Source organism: Dipteris shenzhenensis, chromosome 6 (assembly GCF_047967505.1).
Source record: "Dipteris shenzhenensis isolate YYH24624 ecotype China chromosome 6, Dip_SZ_1.0, whole genome shotgun sequence".
In the NCBI taxonomy this organism is placed as follows: Eukaryota; Viridiplantae; Streptophyta; class Polypodiopsida; order Gleicheniales; family Dipteridaceae; genus Dipteris; species Dipteris shenzhenensis.
The window spans coordinates 46,726,431-46,733,291 of NC_141601.1; positions in this window are offsets into that span (position 1 = coordinate 46,726,431).

Sequence of the window (6,861 nt, forward strand, 5' to 3'; positions counted from 1 at the left end):
CTTTGCTTGCCTCACCAGTTAGCTTCTCTGGGTCTATTTTGGACTGATCGTGGCCATGGCAACATGCAACTCACCATGGATTGCAAGAGAAGCAGACAGAGGCTGTGAGACAGGAAAGCTGAAAAGCCAGGTCAAGGCATAAGGAATAGAGTGTGGTTCAAGGAAAGCGTTGGCACAGTATTGAATCGGCAACAAAGACACTTTTACAACATTTGCGAAGGGAGAAACAACGAGAAGAAAGAACACTCCTTGTAGAGCAGTAGCAAGAAGCGATTGCAGATGCTCACATTTGATCATTGCAATCGGAGTAAAGAACACAAGCTATGGTGTCACAATTGGTGGGAGCATTTGAGGCAGCAACATTAGGCCATTCAGGTGATTACCAGTCTCGAGTCTTCACAAGCTTTAGCCTACACCCTAAAGTTTGTAGGGTAACAATCCTACCAACATCTCCAAGATGCACGCCCAAGAGGCGATGCTCTCTAACCTGAGAAATGGCCTACAGAAAGTGAAAGGGGTGCACAACTTAGATCAACTAGTTGCAAAGAGGGCAACATTGGCTATGTTGGTGTCTCTTGAAACAAAGGAGAAACGGCTTGGCGCACAATGTCGAAGATGTTGTCAATCAAAAGGACCAATGTGGCTCCAACGGTTAAACATAGAGTAGAAGCAATGCACGATCATCCCGATCCGAGAAGTCTGTGGGCTTCAACAGAACACAAGAAAAGGAGAGACAGCCTAAGTGCAAAATTCATTGCTATAGTGATGACGACGTTTGGTACAAAAATACAAGAGTTTCTCCAAATAGAAAGGACATCTGTAAGAAGTGAATGGGACGAAAGGTGTTTGAGGAGTACATCCTGTACATGCCAGATACAATGCAGGTCAGTGGTGCCTAAACCAGCTCGGTGGTTGTTTGTGGGATAGTTTACTTGTTTCTTTTCTTAAACTAGGCTTGGACTAAATGTGATTGCCCTAAACTAGCATGGTGGTTGGAACATCATGCAACTGTAGGATGGTTCAGCTCAATCACCAGTGATGTGATTGTCCTAAACGAGCGTCATTGAACAGACATTAGTTGTTGTCTAGCCTGGTGGCATGGTTGAGCAAAAATTAACATCAATATATTGTTATTTTACTAAACCAGCCCGGTGGTTGGAACATCATGCAATCGTGGCTGCTTCAGCTCAATCACCAGTTATGTGATTGTTCTAAACCAGCATGGTTCAACAGACATTAGTTATTGACTAGCCCGATGGTTGAAATTATTATGTTTCTTAGTACTTAAACTTGTTAAATCTAATTTCCTGCTATTCGGGTCATATACCATTGTTAAATTGTGGAATTTCGAAATGAAAAGCAATATATTATGGTGAAATTCAGAAATGAAAAGAAATATACTTGTTATTGTCTAATATGTGAAGTTGAGACCATGAGGCTAAACCATCCCAGTGGTTGAAACTATGACAGTGTCCTAAACCATCTTGGTGGTTGAAATTGTGACTATCCTAAACGTGTCCTAAACCAGCTTGGTGGTTGACTGTCCTAAAGTGTCCTTAACCAGCCCGATGATTAAAATTATGACTGTCCTAAACCAGCGCGGTGGTTGAAATTTTTTTTTTTCATTATATACTTTAATTAGACACTGTGTTTTGTATTCTTTTAGTAGTAGCAAAAAGGGGGCTCATTGTTCCATCGTTCCCGCATGTTGGGTCAGCAGACAGAGTTGTATCTCAAGTTTGTGGATTAGAATCCGAACATTTCAATTGGGTAGAGGAGCTTTGAGAATTGTAAGCCCTGGCACATCAGGAAACTCAGACATGAATGTTTGTTGTTGCAAAACACACATAGAATTTCACCTGGCCTGGCAAGCTATGAATGACTTGAGATCTAGTTGTGTTGGAGCATTACTCCATGGGGATCGATGCCCATGCCTCCCCAATGAATGCGTAGTCTGTAGGCCACCTGGATCCTCATCATGTGTATATGTGTGTACTCTCATCTAGTAAGAGCTATTAAGTTCTAGATGCAACTTGTGCCACAACGAAAGAAGGGAAAGAGTGTCTTCGAATTGGATTTAGACACACATGAGCACATCTTGGAGTGGTGGACAAGAACAACTGAGATAGTACTAAGAAAATGTATTTAGTCTCATTGCAGCGAAACAATATGTCCACTTGTCCTACAAAATGGAATTTGTTTTGAGACTGCTTCTTTTTAGAATATATCCCAAACAACCACTGTGCTGGTTTTATTAAATTATTTTTGTAAATCCCAAACGATAAAACCCATGCTTGTTTTTAGTATATCCCAACAACCACCACGCTGGTTTCCCATAATGAATCCACACATCCTACAAATCCATTCATCTTGTAATAATAGAAGCAAACCATCGTGCTGGTGGCTGTTAATATCCTAGTACAAACCAACCACCGTGCTAGTGATAACTTATCCTACAACCATGCTATCCCTACACTATTGCCATGCTATCCTAAAATTTGTTGCACATTGCTATACTAAAACAGTGCCCTTTAGACTGTTTATCATTTTGTTAACCGTACTGCGTTGGTGGCTGTTCATATCCTAGTGCAACCAACCACCACACTGGCAATAACTTATCCTGCACTAATCCTTCACTACTACCATGCTATCCCTACACTATTGCCATGCTATCCTAAAATTTATTGCACAGTGCTAGTGCCCTTTAGACTGGTTATAGTTAATCGTCAGATTTCAACCACTGGGCTACTTAAAACATTCAAGTACTAACATGGAAGCAGGTCGATACAAAATTAGGTATTACGAGCACCATGAGAATATCCACAAGTTCAAGAAATGTCTGCAAGATTTTTATTATTTCAAAACATGACATTTTGATTTTTCAAGGAAATTCCAGACTCCCAACTATCTTATCAACCTCTCTATAGCAAGCATCTCCCATCTCTTGAGGCCAGTTTGCTGCACAATGGCAGACCTCTTCACACACTCGGATTACACACTACTTGCTTGACTCTGCTGACTTATATGCCCACAGTAACTCCTCCTTTAGCTAGGGGTCCTCTTCATCCTGGTCTTTACAATCTATACATCTCCGCGCCTCTATCATGTCCTGCCAAAAGAAACCTACATCATGAGCTTGACAAGTACCTTAAAGGAGCAAGAAAAACAATAGCCAGGGAAATTAATATTCATTGTCTGTGCGGACTCCAAGTAATACACCCACCACCGAAGCATGTCCTCCTTGCACAGCTATTTTCCTCCCCCTTCTCAATTTTGTTTCTACGAGGATGCCATCCAACATCATTTTTAGATAGAACAAAAGCATTCCAAAGTCTTTTGGGTATGCCATAGATTCATAGTAGGTGGATTGGTGTACAGAGTTTGGATTGCTGTACAGACTTTTGGGGCTAGATTTCGTAATGGGCTCTTAGTTGTGTCTGCACTACACTTAAATAGGGAGAGAGTTCATTGAGCCCGGCCTTCTCATTCTTCAGTCTCATGTTAGTTGTCTAATCTAAATCTTTTGTCTCACATTCGTTGTCTAATCGAAATCTTTCGTCTCACATGAGTTGTCTAATCGGAATCTTTCGTCTCACACTAGTTCACTAATTAAAATCTTTTAGTCTCACATTAGTGATCTAATTGAAATCTTTCGTCTCACATTACTTGCCAATTCAAAATCTTTTGTCTCATTATTATCACCGCACTGGCGTGGATCAAAGGACACTATGTAGTCACATAGCTAAGAAAACATTGCCCAAGTAAACTCTGGAGAAGATTAACAATTCAATAGATTACAATCTCAAAGACTCCTTTACTTCATATTACATCTCAAGGACTCCTTGTTGAGCTCCCTAATTGCAAGCTCGGCCCTCCTTGCTCCTTTCTAGAATGGGGCTGGTTCCTTCCTGCAGGGGCTCGGCCCTTCCCTTCTTAATTTGCGCTTCCTGGTTGCAAGCTCGGCCCTTCTTGCTCCTTTCCTGAAGGGTGCTGGTTCCTCCCTTCAAGGTCCTTTTCCTCCAGTCAGGCTCGATCTTGGCCTTCTTCGATTTGAGCTCCTTGTCTTAACGATCTTTTGCCCAAATGGAAAATTGAGCTGAAGCATCTACTTTCTCATCGATAGCTGTAGCAGCCAGGCACATTTGATCTGTCCATGACCTGGGCAATGGCAAATGGCATTCTCTACATAGAGATTTTGTATGCACAAACACTCCAAAGCAAAACACATGCATAGGGTGGCAGCACGCAAGGCCATCGGATACAATAGTCATCTATGATGGGGGTATGGCAAACCATGCATTTCAGATCTTGCTGCATAGCAGAATAGGGATCCGATTTAACTGTTGTGACTGTCAATACCACAGTCTTGCTTTGTACATGATGAAGTTGCTTCTTGATTCCTTCCTCCCTCATCCTAAGGCTGCAGATGTTCTCCTTCATCTCCTCCACTTTTTACTCTGTTGAAGGTACATAAATTGCTGAAAAACACCTTCATGGCCATTTCCAAGACTTCCACTCTAGTTTGGATATCTCTCAGGATAGTGGACTAGTTTTCATAACTGTCAAAAGCCACGGCAAGCTTGTGCAAACATCTATCATGATCTTCTTGCAGGGTCTTGTAGCTTGCCCTTTGGACTTCCAACAATGTTTCAAGAAAACAACCCTCACCGCGGCTGCTACAATTACTCCACCACGATGGTTGGAGCTTGCTCCACTGTGGTGGCTGGAACTTGCTCCATTGTGGCTGTTGTCTACATCCTTCTTGGCCTAGGGAGCTACCTCATTGTCTTCTACACCCTGGCTGCCCTCTACCCCATCCTTCCTAGCCTTGAAGCTCTCTTGTAGTTCTTGCATCAACTTTTTGGTTTCTGCATTCTCCCTTTTCAGCTTCTCCATCATCTGGTCTTTTTCAATGTTCAATGCGTTCTGCATGTTGCAGAGCCATTTGTAAAGACCCTCCTTTTTGGCTCTCTGATCTTCAAGATTCTTTCACATCTTTTCTAGCTCCTTGTCCACCATGTCCCTGTCATTTCTCACTTCTATGAGCCTATCTCGAAGCTCCTTCATGCGCTTCTCTGCTTCTTCTCTTCTATGCCTTTCCATGACTAATTTTGTAGTGGCCTCAGCTTGCTCTTATGCTTGCAAGGCCCTCGCTTGTGCCTCCTCTACCTTTGCACTACCTTTGCTGCATCAGTGGCTTTCTCTTGTAGAAAAGTCACCTTTTGAGACATCTACTTATCATATTGCTAAAAAATCCCTTTAAGGGTAGATGCCATCAAGTGCATTGCAGCTCCATTGGAGTGAGATGACAATTGGGATTTGCCATCCACGTAATTCTTCAGCTTGGTTAACATGTTCTTGAAGATCACCCTTGAGAAAGATACATCACGTCCTTTCAGTTGCTCTACTGCTGCTTGAACCCGCTAGAACTTGCAGGTTCCTCTCGTATCATAAAAGAAGTGAATGGTCTTCTTCACCACATCCTGGAGGTCTATTGGCAAGCTCGAAATCTTGACTCCACCATCTTTACTAATTTGAGCATTGGGGTATACATCTAGAAGATCCTGTCTCTTCCACAGCTTCTTGAAAAAGTGTGCTTGCAAACTGCCTCCAGAAATTCCTAGAGCATTTTCAATCACGCTTTCATTGATGGTAATCTTCTAACCTTGATAGACTAGTTGCCCCTCCTCATTCACCTCCAGTGCCAACTTGGTGAAGTTTTGGAGAGCATCCAAATTAGGCTTTTGAAGAGCAAGAGAGGAGCTCCCATATGTCATGATTCAAGATCAGGGGAGAAGGGGCTCTTGCACTGTGCTGTAGAGGGGGAAGAAAGATTGTGTGAGGAGCTCCCAGACTGTGCAGGGTCCATTACGAGAGGGGATAGAAGTTGTAGGAAGAGTGAAAGGGAGATAGAAACGGTCAAGAGGGATACAAGATGTAACAGCAAAGGAAATGGAATAGTGGAGGCTTGAGTTTGTAGTCCGATTGCAAGCTTGGAGAAAGAAATGGTTGACAGGGATAGAAGATCAAGCAGTGATGGAAATGGAATAGCAATTTGTAGCCTGACTACAATGTCAAGGTGAGAGCCACCACGATGGTTGTAGCCCGACTACTGTCAAGGTGAGAGCCACCATGGTGGTTGGCCTGAATTTTGAATAATTCAAGGTGGCAGTATTGACTTGCATGGTAATGAATGATTAGAGGTGGTGGCATCTAAGATTCTCAGCCACATCTGTGGTGGCGGCTAAGACCCACCAAGCTGGCAGTTAATTATCAGCCACCGTAGTGGCCCGCAATTACTCAACTTCCAGCTACCACCATCGGGCTTGCATGCATGATTACTTTGAGTGTAGATTACCAGACACCAGGCTTACATGCTCAGGAGAGTACTAGAGTGCATGGTGATGAGGGATCGAAGGTGATTAGGCTTCATGATTTACTTTTGTGGGAATTACCGCTCAATGGTGGTGGCTGTCATCAGCCACGTCTAACGTGGCTATGATTCCACCATGCCACCACTCACCCACCACCGCGCTTTAGCATGCATGATCACTACAAGTGCAATAAAACTTACGAGTCACCGAGCTCGCATGCTTAGTAGAGAACTAGAGTGCATGGTAATGAGTGATTAGACATGGTAATGAGTGATTAGAGCTTCATGATTTACCTTTGTGGGAATTACTGCCCAGTGGTGGTGGCTCTCATCAGCCATGTATGTCATGGCTAAGATTCCATCGGGCTGGTTGTTAATTACCAGCCACTGGAGTGGCACCACATGGCGTCTTCTTCATGATTACCAGCCTGTCTGGGGGATATCACTGCAGTGGCCTGCAATTAATATGGATGGAACCCTAGGATCCT